The sequence below is a fragment of the Monodelphis domestica genome, chromosome 3, assembly GCF_027887165.1.
Source record: "Monodelphis domestica isolate mMonDom1 chromosome 3, mMonDom1.pri, whole genome shotgun sequence".
Taxonomy (NCBI): Eukaryota; Metazoa; Chordata; class Mammalia; order Didelphimorphia; family Didelphidae; genus Monodelphis; species Monodelphis domestica.
Genome location: NC_077229.1, coordinates 315,114,907 through 315,135,041, shown reverse-complemented (window position 1 = coordinate 315,135,041; position 20,135 = coordinate 315,114,907). Strand labels below are relative to the sequence as shown.

The window sequence follows — 20,135 nt, the reverse complement described above, 5'->3', positions numbered from 1 at the left end:
TATTGCCTCCTTAAGAAGAATTTTATTAAAATTTTTGGCATCATCATTAATTGTAAGATTACAATTATATTACATGTAATTGTAAGAAGTTAATAATAAAAAACGAATTCTCTATTTAGCCAATGTATAATAAAATATTCTAGTTTATGATTATTCTTATTATATCTTCTTTACCATAGATTCATTTGTTTGGTTTTTATTTGTAAAATTTAATTTGGATCTTTTGGATAATTTGATCTTGATGTTAGCTAATGACATAATGAGTTGTCAATTTCTTGATATGTACTCAGAGATATACATTTTCTTTTAATAGCTACTTTAGTCACAGCCTACAGATTTTTGCATGTTATTTCATTGTTATATTATCTTGTACATAATTACTTATTGCTTCTATAATTTGTTTTTGATTTAGTTATTATTTAGGATGTCATTGCTCAGTCTCCATTCAAATCCGTATCTTTTACTCATATTACCTTAACTAGTTACTATTTTTGTTGCCTGGCTATGTAGGCTATGTTTATTTTTTCTGTTTTCCTAGCATTTGTTCAGGATCCCTTTATACCCCAATACATAATCAATTTTTATAAAATTATTGTGGTATGCTAAAACATATGGTATACTCTACTATACTTCTTTTGTTCTAAATTTGTGAATTTTTTCATAGACTAATGATTTCTTTCTTAAAATGTCTTATATCTGTTCTTAAGAGATTTTCTCTCAATACTTTGTTTTTCTGAACCATTCTGTATTTTTCTATTATCATTTCATTATGTGCCCTTGATCTAAACATGCATCTTATCATCAATGTCTTCCATTCTATAGTCCCAGAATGGTTGTATCTTTCTCTTATTCCTATAGTTTAGACCACCAGGGTTGGATAAGGTCTGTTGCCCTCAAAGGGTGTGAAACATCACACATTGTGACACATTCATATGGGACCCCAAATGATCACTGTTGTCGGAACTATTCTCTACTTTTCCTTGTCTAATACTTCTGCAAAGGTATTGAATCCAAAGGTTTATTCTTTATAGATGAAAAGAAAACCATAATGTTACTTTAAGTCATATGGTCATGTATAGTGGGATATAGGTAGTGGAGTGGTGTGCTAGAAATGATACTAGGCTGATAGGTTGTTCTTCAGTTATGCTTTTCTGTAAGATTGCTATATCATTCACTCTTTCCATTTTTTTTCTTTTTTGTCATTGCTGATTTTATTTGCTTTGGGGACACTTTTCCTTATTTATCTCAGGGTAGTTAGCATAACATTGTGCCCCAGGTTTACCTTCCAGTATCCATCTTGCCAAGATTTCCCTAGCCTAACCCACTTTTAAAAAGTTATTGACAGAAATAATGAGATATAATTGAAAGTAAAGATAATTGATTTTCCTTATAATCATTTCATAGAGAATGTTCATCATATTGTGAAACAAGAAGCATAAAGCTTACACTAGAGAAAAATTCATGGAGGAGATAAAATGAATGGTATGTTTCAATATGCATTTGGACTCCTTTTTCTTCTATGGTAGTGGATAGCCTTTTTGATCATTAGTCCCTTTGAGTTGTCTTGGACCTTTGCATTGCTGATAATAGTTGATCTACAGTTGATAATTATATAGTATTGCTGTTACTAAATATAAGGATCTACTGGTTCTGTGCACTTTACTTTGCATCTCTTCATATGTCTTTTGTACTAGCGGGAAATCAGGAACCAAAGTTTTGACAGGTAAGTAAGAGAGAGGGAACAGATAAAGAGGAACACCACTTCTCCCTCCCCCTATACCCCCCACCCCCCAGGCAGAACTGTCTAGAAAATGGAGTTAGATCTGACCAGAGTTGAAGGGTAAGAGAAAATCCCCTTCAATCTCTTTCTTCTTTGGTTGATTGTATCTATGATCCCCCTTTAGTACATTTAAGATGTCTGAGTTCTCAGTAAGTTGAAATATCTATTTATTAGATAAGGGTTGGGTATAATAAATCAGGAAAGAGGAAACAGGAAACCCCTGAACTATCATCCTCCTATAGTTTTCTTCAGGGGTTTGAGTCTCAAGTCTAAGGACTGAGTCCCAGATGATCTCAGTAACTTTGTAGGTTTAAGATGATGGTATTTCTTGGCACAGAGATATAGCTTTGAAGGAGTCTTCTGAAGGATAGGCTATTGCCTTCCCCGAAGGGAAAAAGTCTCTATCCAACCACTGTAAGAGAGATGATTAGTCTGGATCTTTTTCTCCTCAACAAGGGATTTGAAACTAAGTAGGCTCAGTGAGGATTTTGCTCCTTCCCTCTTCAATTCAAAAATGAAAAAACCAGCAATCTCTAACTGCTCCACTCCTTTTCTTAATTGGAAGTTCCATTCCCTGTTGGCAGCCAGAGTTTTAGCTCCTTTTTTTCATGAGCTAACCTTACAAATTCAGTCCTTGAATTCACTTCAGCATTTCTCTCTTCCACACTTTCCAGACATTTTTGTGATCCTCTGGTTTGCCATTTCTTATGGTACAATAGTATTCCATTACAATCACATACCACAACTTGTTTAGCCACTCTCCAACTGATGGTCTTTCATTCAGTTTTCAATTCTTTGCCAACACAAAAAGGGCTGCTACAATTATTTTTGTACATATACATCCTTTCCCTTTTTCTTTAATCTCTTCAGGATATAGTCTTAGTAATGGCATTGCTAGGTCAAAAGGTGAGCATAGTTTTATGAACCTTTGGGCTTGGTTCCAGTTTGCTCTCCCAAATGATTGTATCATTTCATTTTCATCAACAGTGTATCAGCGTCCCAATTTTTCCACAACCCCTCCAACATTTGTTCTTGTTCTTTTTTTTGGTCACGTTAGCCAGTCTGATAGGTATGAGGTGGTACCTCAGAGTTGTTTTAATGTGCAATTCTCTAATTAAAAGTTATTTGGAGAATTTTTTCATATAACGAAAGATAATTTTAATTTCATCATTTGAGAATTACCTATTTGTATCCTTTGAACATTTTTTCAATTGAGGGATACTTTATATTCTTATAAATTTGATTTAGTATCTCTATAATTTTGAGAAACTAGGCCTTTTTCAGAGACACTGGCTATAAAGTTCTTTCCTCCCCAACTTCCCCTACCCCTGCCCCTTCTGTTTGCCTTTTAGTCTTGGCTGCATTGATTTTGTTTGTGCAAAAAAATCTCTTAAATTTAAGGTTGTCAAAGTTATCTATTTTATATATCACAATGTTCTCTGTATATTGTTTGGACATAAATTCTTACATTATCCATAGGTCTGACAGGTAAATTATTTTGTGCTCCCCTAATATGTTTATTGTATAACCCTTTAGTTTATAAGATTTCTTGATAAATACATTTAGAAATACAACTTTGTTCTATTATAATGTGATTTCCTTTAAGAAAGGGATTATTTCTTGTATTTCCATTTCTAGCATTTGACACAGTCCTCCTTCCCTTCTTCCCTCTCTCCCTGCCTTCTTCCCTCTCTCCCTGCCTTCTTCCCTCTTTCCCTTCCTTCCACCCTTCCCTTTTTCCTTTCTTTCTTCCCTCCTTCCTTCCTTCCTTCCTTCCTTCCTTCCTTCCTTCCTTCCTTCCTTCCTTCCTTCCTTCCTTCCTTCCTTCCTTCCTTCCTTCCTTCCTTCCTTCCTTCCTTCCTTCCTTCCTTCCTTCCTTCCTTTTTTCCTTCCTTTTTTCCACTACAAAAAGAGACCATTGCTTTATAAAAGAACAAAGCTAAATGCCTGTACCTTTAAGGAGTGCCCTTGTACTTAAGACTATGAGGTCATATATTATTTTATTCTATGAGTGCTTAAAATCCTTAGGACTTATAACTAGATTTGGTATTTGGACTAAAAATAGTGCTAACCCACAATGCTCTTGTGTCTATTATGCTATTGTGTTGAGTGTGTTGATAAAAGTGGGACTCCTATTGGCAATTTCTCTATAGAGAATTCCCTGGGGGGAAAACAACTTCATCCCCAAAGACCTGGGTGAATAAAACAACCTTTGATTTCATTCAGTTCAATTCACTTCATTTCACTTCCTACACCTCAACAATTATTTAAGTTTCCAGTTTGAACAAGATGTATAAATACATTGTCTACAAAGCTGAAGGAAAAATAATACATCCCTTAGCCCACTTTGTCATCCTCATTCAAGGTGAATGTTTTTAATATGTGAACTGTGGCAATACTTCTTTGAAATAACGGAATAAAATTCTTGTTAGCTGAGAAGTAGTAACCACAAGGGGTCCTAATTTATTTTGATAGATACTTTAGGCAGAGGGGAGATTTTTCTTGTTTCTTTTATAGAACAAGAGGACAACAATAATGCCCAACATAACATTAGCCATCTCTTGTATGCTTTCATTAGCCAAATATTTAATGAGTATTTTTTGGCCCTGTTAAAATCTCAGAGATACCCAAATAAGAACTGTATATAGGACCAACCTTTGAGAATCTGTGTATTTTGTATCTGAGCACTGAAACTCCCAGCCAACTGGCAATTCACTGAGCTCTTCTAACAAGTTATAGGGTGGAAATTATTTCTCTCCTCACCCATCTGCTCTAGGAGCCATAACTCATGCTTAGAAGGAGCACTACTTACAGTGAAGAAAAAAAAAACCTGTCATTAGAAAGGGGGGAGGGTGCAGAAGAGAAGCAAGTTAGGTTATAAGATTCATGCTAAACACTACTCTGTCCTCATTTTTGTGTGCAAACCAACTGGCATGATCAATCTTTAGAAGTTTCCCTACTGCCTTTTTGGAGGAAAAAATAGTGATAGTTAATGACATTTGTCTATGTTTCTTTGTGAAAAACAATTGCCCTACTGAGAGTTCTGAGTACTTCTTTCCTGAGGCACACAGTAGTTTTAGCAACAGTAGAAATAAGTTAAAATTGGGATTGGAATGACAAGTTACATATATGACAGAGAAAGAGAATATAAGTATCTGAAAAGGAGAGCTGCACTATTGAATCAAACTTCCCTTCCCTTCAATTTTCTTTTATTCTCGGCTTTGAGGGGATCTAAGGCAATCGTATGGGATGCTCTCAGCTGGCTACCTTTCCAAGGAAAGGTGAGAACCCACTTATATGGACAGAGAGGAATGCCAACTACCAGGCAGTCTATTGAAACTTCCTGTCACTACACTTCCTAGTGATAAGACCGTTTTGTTGATGTGAGTTCAGTGAAGAAGAGAACAATAAGCCACAGAGTTTGCAGGATAGTCACCGCAAGGAGGTTTTCTTTCTGGAGATTAATGCATGCCATGGAAAGGCAGATATTTCCCCCCTCTTTTGATAAAACAAATACATGTAAGAATAATTTTCAGCAATTTGGCCCATTAAAAATTATGTGAGAACATCCTTTACTTCACTTTTTCTCAGACCATTGTGCTGTCTTTGACTGCATGTTCTTGGGTGGGTTGGGACACAGGGATTTTAAGACATAGTTGTTTCCATGTAGAATTAATCTTTTGGAGAGATTATAATTCCTCTCCTGTGATGTCTTCCCTTTTATACATAGGACCCATTCACTTCATCTCAGAGAGGAAGAGGCTCTTCCTTGCTCATTTTCCAAATGAACCCTTAGGATTATAGAATTTAAAAAAAAAGGAATTATGCCCATGTGAAATGAATGTTGTTTGTAGAAGTATATGTACTCTTGAATCTCTATTGATAACTTCATCAGTTACCATCAAGGCATCTAATCCATAAGTAAGATGGCATTTTCTTTCTCTTGTTGAGGATCTCTTGTTCCCTGTGATGATGGGGATTCTAGGGCTGCAGTGTGAAGATGGACATTTTTCTTTTCTTTCCTTTTTCTCAAAAGGGCCACGTCTCCTCCATTTATCAGATCTGTTGCACAGGCTAATTTTATTCCTTTATCTACCCCATGAAATATCTCATTTTTTCACCAGAAATGTTGGAAAGTCTCTGTAGTATTAGAGATCCCAAGTGGCTTTAAAAGCCTGGCAGGTATCTCTATTCATCTGTTTGTCCTCAGGAGAGCATTTCAATGAAAGATTTCATGTCTGTGAATTTTTAAAAAATCTTTAAAATTCTGTCATTTGAAATGTACCAAATGAAAATAAACCTTCAGAAATGTGCTTATGGTGATATCTTGGTATTCACTTAACTAGTACATGAAAAAATGATTTTGATTTTGATTATATTTTAGAGTGTTTGAAAATGTTTAGAAAAAGCGGTTTGGTTCCCCCAGTTCCACCCCCACCCCGTCACTTACCATTTGTCTCTGCCTTGATAAATCTCTGTTAAATAAATGAGATTTGTTTCTTTGAGTTTCAGCAGTAAATCTAACCAGGGAAATAATTTTAATAGATTTTGTGCTTGGGAATCATAGTGTATGCATCTTGGCTGGGGCAGTATACTTAGTTATCTTTGATGGGAGACATTTAAATATGTCCTCCTGACCCATTGACCTATAAAATAGCCCCCCATCAAACTTGAGGGGGTAAAGAGAAATGATGAAGCACAGATTTGGGGGACATTTCAGACATGTTTGATATTGTGTTAGCTGAGTTTTTCTGGGCTCCTCACAAACTGATTTTTGTTTTCTGTCTGCCTCTTTTGCTCTTCTTTCTGCTGCAGAGAAGGTATTTATTTTCTGAATCACAATAAACAAGTAGAAAAGGGAAAATCCTTCCTTAGGTAACCTCAGAACAGAAGAACTTGGTGCATTATGAAGCCCAGGCCATGCCAAAATGCAATTTGGAGGGTGTCCAGCACTTCATTGGAAAGTAATGGTTTTCACTGAACTGAGTTATGACCAGCTGTTTACAGACAGTCTGTGACACACTGATAGAGCAGAACACCGTATGTTGCTTTCCAAATCAAATGATACAAGAAGTGTGACAGAGTGGAGAAACATCTGTCATTAGCAATTTTCAGCACGCTTCACTAATTCTGGACAAAATACGAGTAATGAACTTACCGCAGGAAACTTCAAATACGACCACTGCTGAAACAAGGATATAAACAGCGAGTTCTCCTAATGGCTTCTAATTTAATTCATTTGCAGTAAGAAACAAACAAAGTGGGTTATTTGTTTTTGATCATGGGGTAGTAAATACTAATGCAGATCACAAACATTCATTTTAATCAAAGAAAAGAGATCAGGAGCTCAACTTTCCCCAAGTCTAGATAGAGGGATTTCTTTCCTCTTTAATTGTTCCGCAGAGTTTTCTTTCTTTCTTTCTTTCCATTTCTTTCTTTCTTTCTTTCCTTCTTTCTTTCTTTCTTTTTTAAAAAGATGGTTGAAGAATGGGCTAAACGGGAATGAAGTCTTGCCTTTCAGCCTCTGTCTTCGCCTGAAACCCTGAGCTTCGTGTAGCTAAGGTTACGCCTACAGATTTGGGGGCCTGTGGTGATATTTACACAGCATTGAATGTTCTTATTCTTTCCATTATGAAGCTGCTGTCTGGTGTAATTCTTGAAGCCTTTCTCAAGCTGCTTTTCCCCCACCTCTCTCTAGCACTTCCCTCCCCTCATTTGTTTCTTTCTGGCTGATAATTTTCATGTTCAGGTCCCACATATTTTCGCAGTTTGTAATGAGCGCATGGTCCTCATACAGGAGCCACACGATTCTCCGTTGGTCGACGTCACACTGTTTATGAGATCTTTGTAGCCAAATCATTTGAATGCTACAATCTGTGGGTGTTTTTCCTTTGTATCTTTGAAACTGATGGAGCTAGTAAGCCTGTAACACACAGTCTCATCTTCTTGACTCTTCTTTCAGGAAATTACTGACAAAATTAATGTAATCAATAGGATTGAGTCTGACTCAAGAAAAAAAAGAAGAAAAATTATTTCTCTTCATCTGAACTTTCAACTAATGTTCAGAAAGACCGTAATATGAGCTACAGAAGTTAGATTTTGCCCAATCCGTTGGTGTTCTACCAATGGGACCTACTTTGGCCTGTGTCCCAGACCAAAGAGAGTGAAAGCTATTCGGAACTGATGACTGTAAAATGAGTGTAGGAGGTCTTTGAGTAGCTTCTTAATTACAAAATTATTCATGATAAAATGGGATAAAATGGCATTAATCTAAAATTCCCAGATTCTTATAAAATTTTAGTGTGGTTCCACATCAAAATGGTTTATAGACAGTTAATAACTTAGATAAACCAAATCCAGTCTAGTCTTGTCATGGATGAGATGATCTCCAAATACCTCTAAATATCTGTCTGTCTGTCTGTCTCTCTTCCTCCCTCCCTTTCCCTCTCTTGGAATGATATTCAAATATTCAAATGCATTTATCTCTCTTTTTATACCCTTTTCAAATTATTTTGTGGTTCCCAAGGAATATTCCAAGACGTATAAATACTAAGTTCTCTTGTTTTGTTTTTTTTAAATAGACATCTGCATTGAAGAGCTAAACAAAGGGAAAATATAGATGCCATCGAAACCCATCATTACGTTTGTGATCTAGATAATAAAGTAAGCAGACCCAAGCAATTCGCTAACACTAACGCTATTCTTTACATAAACAGTAAATGTTTAGATTTCCCTGTTCACTGACTAACAGCACACATATCATAAACACTAAGCTGTTAGAGTACGTTTCGTGTGTTGATTCACTTTAACAGTTGTTAGTGTGAAGACAGGAAAAGAAAAGTGGGTGTAATGAGACCATGTGCAGTATGCTGTGAAAACAGAGGCCCTTATTTGGCATAATGGCTTGCACCATAAGGGCCATAAAATTGTGCATGTGTTAGTATCATTTTAATTATTACGGGTGCCACATGTTAAGCAGAATAGCGGAACTACTAAAACAGCTTCAAAATCCTTACTGCTGATCGCTGCATTTAATTACAAATAGGAACATTTGGAGATAGGTCACCATAAAACCCTTCTGTTGTCAAATGAGCTCAAATCTGATTTTTGTAATTATGTTTTTATACCACAGATCCTGTTGAATAACTATAGGGAATAAAATTTTAATAAGTGCTGATTAAATGCAGGTACATCTTGCTTCCTAAGAATATTTATGAACGCGTCTCGCACTTAAATCAAGGTATCATCACTATTTTGCTGTGGACAGACCTATGATCATTCAACCTTAATGCAAATAAGCTGGATAAATTTATGTGCCATGAAATATTGTGTTTTTTTCCCATTGGAGCATAAAAGCACTGGATTTCAATTATTCATTCTGTTTGTGAGAACTGTGTACAGTACCATAATCCTCTAGAACCAAAGTGTTCTCATTATACCTCTACATGTCAGACACAGTGGAATACTATAATTAACTTTCCTTAGGCAGAATTTTATTCAGGAAAATGACAACTGATGTCAATCTCCCTTTTTGTTCTTCTTCTCTACAGAAAAAAAAATGGCCCTGAAAATGTTCTTGGTAATGGAAAAAAGAATATCATTGACTAACTAGTATCCATTTGAAAGTGATAAATAATTTCCCCCTCTTAGGAACAGGACTTTAAAACATCTAATACATGGGGGTACACTGAATGGAATAGGCCTTTGAAGACATTCATATGTCATTTTCTTGTCATGGTAAAGTTTATTTAAGCCTTCTCATAAAGGCTGGGCCTCACAGCTCATTCAAACATAAAATGGTCATTGTTGCCAGTAGAAATGAAAAAGGTAAGATGAAACCTAAGAACAATGGCTTCGAAGTGATTGGTGGTTTCTTAGAATGGATGGAGCATCAAAAAAATGAATTACTGTGCTAGAATAAAGCCAGCTCATAGTTATCTGCTAAGGAATATTTCTGTATATACATATAGATGGTTTTGATAGGCTTCATATACATAACTTATGTTTCATTTTGTAACGCAGATAAGTCTGAATAGGAATGAGGTGCTAATATAGAGCATTTTTTTCCCCAAATCTTAGCATTCTCCCACGTGCTGGAAGAGACCATGTGTTTGGGAGAAGTCTTCCGGTGAGGGTGGCGAATACATCCCAGCTTTCTAGGCAAAAGGAGCTGCCGTCAAACCTAAGAGACAGTCCCATTAGCATAACTCAGCAGAAAATCTGTTGTTGTGAAGCATTCAATCCACAGCTTAGGAAGCAGTTTTAACCTCCTCCTTTTGTAGCCTAATCATTCAAGAAATAGCATGTGCAACCCCAGTCCATATTTTACTGCCCACTGTTTGAATCAATGAGAGATGGCACTTTGGCGGGAGACATAAAGACATGAGATGACATTTATGCATGGCAAGGAAAATCCCAGCCTGATGAGGAACTGTGTGGTGCTGCTTAACTATATCAAGTATGATTTCCTATATCAATTATGATTATTATATACCTAGGTGATGGATCCAGGAAGAAAAAAATGTTTGCAAGATGGGGTAATTGAGTTATGTGAATCTTTTTTCCCCTTTTCTGTTGTTTACATCAACCTATATTTTCTTTTGTTCTCATATGGATTGTGAGTGGTCATCAGAGAAATTCACAACAATTTGAATGATGACACATAGCTAAATGGTATCTGCCACTGGTTTCAAGCTGCTTTTAAAGGGGGATGTATATGCTAATTGTAAAGGCAATTGGTTAGATCAATGTTCATTTATGTGTCTAATAAAATTGTTTCCAAAAGTGGAAATCACAATCTGACTGTGTCACTTTATTTCTTTGTCTCAGGTCTGAGAAGTCAAATGCTTAGGGAAAATGCCTACATTGCACTTCTGAAATTTCAGGTAACTACGGTTGTGATCAAATATCTCTGTAGAGAGATTTTTGTGTGTGCTGATAAAAAAAAATAGGGAAGTTTGGAAAATCTGAGCATCATTCAAATGGCTAATAGGGATGAATAAGGAGAATGATCCTAACAAGGAAAAGAAACATTTTCTAAAAGTATTTTTTAACTTAAATTGTGTGTGTGTGTGTGTGTGTGTGTGTGTGTGTGTGTGTGTGTGTGTGTGTGTGTATGCTTCCTGGGCACTAATCCCATTATTTAATGCTGATAGCATCCCTTTCCAGGGTAAAGACTATCTTTTGCTTTTTTTTTTTTGTATCCCTAGAAATTAACACAGGGCCTGGCATATAGTAAACACTTAATAAATGCTTATTAATTGACTGACTAATCATGAGAATGTCTCACAAGTCTTAGTGCAGTTTTGTATTATAGGAGTGAGTTAAGTAATCATATAAATAAAGGGATGGATAGACGGGTGAATGACTGTGGGAGAAGGGGACTGATAATGGAGTGTTATTTTGTTAGTATATAAACATGATATTTTACTCAATCAATAATATTCTAATTTTGAAAAAAACAATATGTGGTCAAAAATTAGGTTTGCCTAAGAGTATCTGATGAAAGAACAAAAAAATTAATGGGATTTTTTTATTGGCTTTTGTAGGCACTGTTCCTCCTTTTCTGAGGTTACTGAATTCAATTTAACAAACATTTATTCAGTGATAATTATCTGCTAGGTGCTGGTGATGCGAGCTACAGGCTGGTGTGCTAGTTGTTGGAGATAAGAGAAAAATTAAATAATCCCTGCCTTAAAGATGCTTACATTCTGTTGGAGATGGGCTAGAGAGGGAGGGAGAGATGCAGTTTTTATATAGATAAGCAAAGGCAAGATAGTTTGAGGAGGGGGAAGCCTTCAGGGTCCTGAACAATAAGATTCGTTCATCCCCTCCTTTTACTGTTAAGCTACATTAAGTGAGGCCATTTTTCCTGGTGACCAGCTTAATTAATTAATTAAACCCATCTTACTGCTGCTTTTATTCAGACTGAAGATTTGCTTCTTAGGAGGCATTCTTTTCAGTTGAGCTTCAATCCCAAATGTTGGTTCTTCACAAGAACTTCAAATTAATATGGCCCAAATAGTCTTGCTGCAAGAATGTTACCTATTCCCAAATTCTGGCTTTAATCTTTTCTCAATTAAAAAATAAAATCAGCAATGGTTCTGTTCTGATTTCCTTAAGGAAATAATTAATCACATATTGGATTGATAGGAAGTTTGATGTTGAAAATTTTATAAAAAGCAATCTTGGATTACAATTCTGATAGCCTCCGAATTTGGATTGAGAGACCTCCTAGAAAACTATCCAAGATATTTAGTCCCAAACAGTGTCATTGATGGTACCAGGAAAACAATGGAGGCAATTTGCTTTATAATAGAATAACAATAGAATAACAATAGGTAGCTAGGTGGTGCAGTGGATAAAAGAGTACTGGCCTGGAGACTTAAGATCTGAGTTCAAATTTGCCCTCAGATTCTAGCTGTATGACTCCAAGTCACTTAACCTCATTTGGTTCAGTTTCGTCATTTGTAAATGGGTTAGAGAAGCAAATGGTGAACTACTTCAGTATCTTTACCAAGAAAAACCCCAAATGGGGTCACAAAGAATCAGATCAGACACTGTTGAAATGACTGAACAACAATAGAATAACAATTCTATTTTTTGATAAAGTTTAATGAGTCCACCCAATTACTGACAAAATGAAGTAATAAACAAAGTGATAATGGACATCATTAAAAAAATAGAAATATACTTCTTCTTGGAAGCAGTTCTGAGAATACTTCCTCAACATCATTATTACCAAAAATCTTTTCTAGACACCAAACATAGAAAGAGGCAGAAGATATGGTCCTCGTCTTTAAGGGGCTAATGCCTAGATGAGTGATGCATATAAAAGATAAGTAGCAGCTTAAGTTATCTTATGCTAAATAAATGAGAATTAGTATAAAAAGGGGAATGTGATCATGCTTTTTGTGATCAGATAAACTTTATTATATCTAATAATGGAGAATCAGACCAGGAAGATAACTTTCTCCATCCTAGACTCAATAATAATGTTCTTCAAAAATCTCCTATAACCTCTCTTCCTCTCTACTTTCTCTGGTCCTTCTGTGAAGAGTCTATGGTTAATTTATGCCAACTAGAGCACTAATAGCTTTAAAGGGATCCTGGAATATATTTTTTCCTGTTTGTTTTTATTTTTAAAGATTAGAAATCTTTTTAAAAAATCCTTACCTTTCATTTTAGAATCAATTCTAAGTGTGAATTCTAAGACAGAAGGTAAGGTTAGGGTTAAGTGACTTGCCTAGAGTCATACCACTAGAAAGTGTCTAAAGGTCAGACACTCAGGACCTCCCACCTCCAGGCCTGAGCCACATAGCTGTCCATAGTAATCTTAAATGCCAAGAAAGAAAACAATTCAATAATCAAATTAATACAACTCAATTACTTTTACATTATTTCTGATGGAGAAAATTTTTTTCTTTTTTTGAGGGAGATATAAATAGGAAACCAACTGTTGATTATTTTAGTAAACTCCTTGAAAATAGGGATTGCTTTGTTCTTTGTGTTTGCATCACCACACCTAACATAGCTGGACTAAAGTGGCAGCGGAAGAGTTTAGACTAATCACAAGAAAGAACCTCTTGACTCAGTGTAGTTAATGGGTGGAAGGACAAGTCAACTATTATTTAGGCCCCTGGAGACCTTGAAACCTCCCCAGATATGTTAGGTACATAGTAGGCATTTAATAAATGTTTACTGATTGATTAAGTTTGTAATGCAATTGATACTCAAGTTCATAGAGCCCCCATTGCTTCTTGGATTAGTGACTGACTTCATGGAACAGCTGGGCTGCGCTCTAAGAGTAACAGGTGAAATTTATTACAGATGCCGGCTTGTTTGGTACTCAGTATTCATTTGAAAGCCTCTCACAAATAAAATGGCCACATGCTGTGTCCCTGAAAGGATTTTAAATGTGAGATATTAGAGTGTGTGTATTTTCTCACAGTCATAACATTTAAGCGTTTTCACTAGAAAAGTGAAATCTTTTTTCCTTAAAAAAAAAAAAAGAAAATCTTGCTCTTTTTCTCTGGAATCCATTTACCTAAACACAGAAATTGTGGTAATTGCAGCCTGTGGGAGAGTTTCACTGCTCCGAGATGGGTGTTTACTTCTGTATTATAGAAAGCATTTTAGTTTTTTACAAGCCAAATCTGCTTTAGAAAAAAAAAAGGTGAGGGGGGGGGAAAGGTTCCAATATTTTTGAAAGGTTTGAAAGAAAAATTTATTGGAAACAAATATCTTTGATCATGAAAGTTTTCCTGTGTGATAGATCATATTTCTTGGTCTCACTATGAATTTCACAAAGCTCAAACATTTCTATATGTAACATCTTGAACTTTCTGGGAAGTACAAACCCAAAGCTATGTAACTGTGCTCATTAACTTTTGGGAAAGAAGATGTCTTAAAAATTCAATTTCAGGAACATCAAGTCAAACTAAAATAATAAATACAATTGTATCCATGTGTGGGCATGGGTGTGAGTGAGGATGTACATTATGGTGATTAGAAATGCAAATAATTGCCAAATATTTATATTTAAAGTTGAAAGAATATTTATATTTAAAGTTGGATGATAAGCCTTAAAGTAAAAATATGTTATTCCCTCTCTCTTTCTCCCTCTCTCTCTCACTTCCCCTCCATCTCTTTGTCCTTCTCCCTCTCCTCTCTCTCTCTGATTCTCTGGTTTTTAAGTTCTAGGAATATCTATATCATTTAATTTTAGCTAAACGTTTTAGAAGTGAATCGATCTACTGTTTCATTTATTAAAAAAAAATTTACCAAATCTATTGAACACATACTTAATCTTATGTATATGTATGTGTGTAGGTAGATATGTATGTGGATGTGTGGGTATATATATATATGTTTATATACAAGTTTGTATATCTACATATGTTATATATATATATATTTATAACACATAATAGATATTAGAATAGATAAAGAAGAAAGACTGACAGCGTAAAATTCTGTCTTTTATAATATTGGTTGGATGGCACTGCTAGTTCATGAAATAATTAGTTTAGGTTTACTTGTGAAGGAAGAAAAATGAAGTATTACAATTAACATTTTTCACCAGACATAGCTGGACAAAAATGGTCTTATATTTAATTCTGCCTTGATTAGAATATCCCACTATCTTGAATTGCCCTTCTCTCTCTTACTATTCTTATTAACTAAGATTTGCAGCTTTAATACATCTACACACAAACCACATGACTAGATGATATATAATTTTTATAATAATATATAGCTATAAGGTAGATGAAATTTATATGTGTATATATACATTTTAGAACAATTATGAATACAAAGTCTTCAGAGACAGCTTTTGAGACATTATAGAGATCCTAACCCATTACTGTGCACATATAATATTTGGTGATCAAAAACGGAACCTTTGCTGAGAAATTTAGTGTCAGAGTTAACAATATGCCTGTATAAGGAGACTGATATTATTTAAATCATTGAACTAGAAAGATTTTGAGCTTTATACTCAATTCTTTATTTCCCTTCATCTCCTTGTCTCTTTGCATTGTTTTACAGAATGTGGCATGACTGCTGCCTGTACGTGTGAAAAGTCAGGATGAGAGTTCACAGCAGGTTGATGGCCTGGAGATGAAAAGTCTGTCTGAGGACATTTCAAAGTTGTAAAGGTATTATTCTCACATGGAGTTATTTCTCAGTGGGTGTGAACAACAGCTCCTCATCAAGCTGGTGTAGTGCGAAATAGAGTTTCCTGAGAAATGATGTGCAGACATATGCAAGAAGCCACATGCATGGGACATGCACAGACTGTGAGCCTCGCATCCAAGTGCTGGAACAGTTGCCATGAATGCAGAAGCCTACATTGCCAGTGACCAGTGGGAGAACTGGAATAAAAAGAGGAGTTTGGACCACCCCCATGACTATTGGGGTTCAGTGTGTGTGTGATGACTTTAGGGTCCCTCAAATGGTATGAAGTGGGTGTATTGGCAATTGACACCTTTCATGTAGTGGGTAAGATATGATTTGGGGGTCATTCTTCACCATAACGGGGCAATAAAATGATAGAATTAGAGATCTCAGAGCTCACAGACATCTCTAGGGACCACCTGGTTTACTTCTTCAACAAGCAACTAAGGGGCTCATTGGATATAGGGCTGGGCCTGAATCATGAAGACCTAAGTTGAAATGTGGCCTCTGACCCTTATTTAGCTGTGTGACCCTGGGCAAGTTACTTAACCTCTGCCTCAGTTTCTCTATCTATAAGATGGGGATAATAATAGCACTTATCTCCCAGGATTGTTTTGAGGATCAAATGAGATGATGTTTGTAAAATGGTTATGCCTGGCAGATAGTAGATGCACAATAAATATTTCAGGCAAATACAAGATTATCTTTATTTTACAGATGGGGTAACTGAGGTTCACAGTAGTTACAGACCTTTCTTAAAGTCACATAATAAAGACCTGCCTTGATTATAGCTTCTGACCATCACATTCTATTTTCAGATTCATCCCCTCATACCTTCTTTATCAACATAAAAAGGTTATGGCCCATGAGCAAAGATGCTTATGCTGCTCATTTTCTTAGGAAGTGTCTGTTATAAGAGTTTCAAAGAGTTTTCCCTTTAGCCAAGATGTTATTATTTCTGCAGTAAACTCCTTTGAACTCTTCCTCCAAAAGGCTTGAGTGCTGAACAGAGTTCTTTCACATTAATAATATTCCGCCATGATTTGTTTTTCACCACACCTTTCTGATGGTTGGAAAATGAGCGAGTGAACAAGAGAAAAATAAAAAAGCAGATATGCAAGTAAGTGGTGGAGCAAGGATACAGGAGAGAAAATTAGTATGGGGATGGTTAAGGAACCGGCAAAGAAGCATGGCACAGTGGAATGTGTCCCAGCTCTGAAGTCAGAGGACAAGGTCCAAATGCCACTGCTGACTTTACTACCTGTGTCATGTAAGATAGTTTACAGCTTCTCTCAGCCTCAGTACAATGAGGGTATTGATCTAGATGGCCCCCAAGAACCCTTTCCACTCTAGATCTATTATCCTATGACAAGTGGGAAATTTCCTAGTCCTACTTGGCTCTACCCAGTGGTAGAACCTTGATGACTGCTGTGGTAGGAGCAAATCTTGGAGATGAAAAGGGGAGTCAGGATTCTTTTTAACTATACTTGAGGGTCCAGAGGCAAAGACTGACCAGTATGCAAAGCCTTGGGATAAAATAGGCAGAGATCAGCTTACTTTTGGGGAGTGGTGTGGTGGGGTAGGGAGAAAGAGTGGGAGAAGGAGAGGCAGAGAGAGAAAGAGACAGAGACAGAAAGGGACACAACGATAGACAGAAACAGAAAGATATACACAGAGACAGAAACAGAGATGGAGACATAGAGAGATAGACAGATGCATGCATACACATACACATAGAGAGAGGGAGAGAGACAAAAAGATAGAAACAGACAGATACACACACACAGATTGACAGAGAGAGGGAGAGAGATTGGCATCTATTGTATCCAAATATGTTCTTATTAACTGAGGATATGTGAACACATTAAAAATATATATGTAAATATATATATAAAACTAATTATCAAACAACAATATCATTAATTTCCTTTGTAATCCTTTGTATTTGACTTTGTGCATTTAAGATAATAAGAGGCTTATAGGTCTTATGAGATTACCAAAAGGGTTCATAACACAAAAAAGGGTAGGAACCCCAGGTTGAACTATTGAGGCAATTGACTTACAAGCCAGAGCATAGGAACAAAGGTAAGGAAGGATTAAAAAGTGTTAGCATCCTCAGCCAATTTACTTCATTGATTTTATTGATATTAGCCACTGCAAGTTAGCCAATATGGCGTTAACCAACCCATTCCATCCACTCTGTCCTCATCACCATCTCTTAGAATCGTTTCCTTCAGGAAACTAAGCTCAAGCATAAACTTCTATATGAAACGTTTCATGATCTCCAATCCCACCCCTCCAACTCCATGCCAACATCTGGCACTTCCTCATAAAACTTACTTTGGATTATTTTACATATGAATATATAAGACAGTGTTCTCTTTCCTGAATGACTCCAAGTTCCTTGAGGATAGAAATTGTTTTGGTTCTGTCTTTGTTTCCCCAGGACCTAGCCCAGTCCCTGACAGCAATAGGTATTTAATACTTGTTGATGGTTGGCTGATGGGAAGCAGCTAGAGCATAGTATCTGAAAGCACACAGAGGTTTATTTTTGTAGCTTGATGGGTGGGCACCCTGATCCTCTCCAGATTTCTTTGGTTTGGTTACAAAAGGTGTGGGACGAGGGATATAATTTGTACAGAATTCTAAAAGCAGATAAATCAAAACTCAGATTATTGTGTCCTATTTCTGAGTTGATACTAATTATTTAGAAGATGTTGGAATTACCCAGCAAGAAGAAGCCCAACCTGAAAAGAGCACACCAGGACAAATCACTTCCCAGGATTTTTTTAAGGGTTGGTCTTGTCATGGCTGGGCTCCAGTAGAGGTGGGACTGGCCTGAGCTGAGGGAATCTGTTCCAGTTTTCATCTATCCCCCCTCTCTAAGCCCCCCCAACCCCTCCTTTTTTTAAATAGTGGTGGGATCTTGGACTACCACTGACACTGAGTTGGGTGCCAATTTTCTTGCTGTGCCTTGTCAAATTGGACAGGAAGACGGCTGTCTTGTGAAAGTGAAATTGTCACTAATTGGCCACAAAGGAAATATGCAAGTTTTGCCAAAAAAAGACCTTTGCCTTCTGAGGGATTTAAATCCTCAGCTGAAACTTTTCCTCTTATTTAGAAGAGGAACTCAGGCAAGCAAGTTGACAATTTCTACAATGATGAGACCTGGGTGGGTGTTCTGGGAGGGGGCCAGTTATTATGGCGGAGAGTAGATCCTCAGGCCTCCCTTTAACCAGTGTGTTGTGTTCAGTTATAATAGGTCAGTGAAAAAGTAGCAGCAAATAAATCTTGACTTTGTTTTAGTTTTTCCATTTACGATAAGGTAGAATGTTTCAGGTGCATCCTACATACCAAATGAATGCTTTATAAAATGTTTTGTCACTTGTAATGTTTGGAACTCAAGTTTATTTTCTTTCCTGTGACAAAAATGAACTTAGTCAGACTTGGGCATTGCTTTATACTGAGAGTGACACCTCTTTATTTTTGTGACTTGAATGGACATCAAAGAGAATTTTCTGTTCCATGAAAAATATAGTTAAATCAGTAGCTCCATTTGCCAAGTAGCATCTATGCCAATGTATTTTAATATAAGTATCATAAATAAATTTACAAAATTAGAAAACAAGTCAGATGCCATCTTCCTGAATATTTAAAAGAACAAGATTTTAACATGTCTATTTCTGTCTAAATTTATGGGAGTCCTAGTATATTAAAATTCTAGGAATTTATTAGTTAAAATATGGTTGGTAATTGTTAGTAGTTATACTCCTTAAATAATATTAATAGAAGATTGCAGTGTATTTTTTGAAGTTATCTTTGATATTTTGTTGGACCTATAATTTCATCAGTATAGATTATTCATTAGGCAGTTTCCCTGTTTTTGTGCAGGGTATTCCTTTAGTCATCAAGGTTTGTAGTCACAGAGTGCCCCTTCAGTCTTCATCATTCTTATCCCATATTTGTTGCAGAGACTTATTGATTCTTTGATATCTAAACATTGATTTAAAATATCTTTTTCTTCTGTCCTCTTCTCTCTGCTCACACAGACACCATTTTGTTTCAGAACCTTATCTATGATCTCTCATTTGGACCCAAACTCTATCTCTGAAGTTACTAATGATCTACCTGCCATATCTAATGATCTCTTTTCAGTCCTCATTCTCTATACTCTCTCTGCTTCATTTTATACTGTTAATCACCCTCTTTCTTCCCATATACTTTCTTCTCTTTGGGGTTTCATGGTATTATCCTCTCCTCATTCTCCTATCTTTCTGAACACTACTCAGTCTTCATTGCTGAATATTTATTGATGTCATTGCTACTTACAGTGGATGTTCTCCTCCCCTTCCTCAAGGGTCTATCCTGGGTTCTCTTCTCTATCTATACTCTCTTTCTTGGTGACCTCCTTAATATTCATTCATAGGTTCAGTTTTCATCACTATGCATAAGACACCTAAATCTATCTATAAATCCAGCTCTAGTCTTTCTTCTGAGCTCTAATCTTGAACTACCAACCACTCATCAGACAATTCAGATGGAAATACTGGAGGCATCTCAATAAATCCTAAACAGAACTCATTCTCTCCCCCTCTTCTCCAACCCATCCTCTTCTAAGTTTACCCATTATTGCTCAAGGTACTGCTGTCTTCCTAATGATCTCGGTTTGCAACCT

The 20,135-nt window shown here is 36.2% G+C and overlaps 1 long non-coding RNA gene across 1 annotated transcript; it reads left to right on the top strand.

Moving 5' to 3' along the window:
- Positions 1-1,740: 1,740 nt before the first annotated feature.
- LOC103095980 (uncharacterized) lies at positions 1,741-19,099 on the top strand. The gene is made up of 4 exons (XR_464350.3): positions 1,741-1,840; positions 8,362-8,443; positions 10,610-10,665; positions 15,332-19,099. It is a non-coding gene; the product is annotated as an uncharacterized LOC103095980 (long non-coding RNA).
- The last annotated feature ends 1,036 nt before the right edge of the window (positions 19,100-20,135 follow it).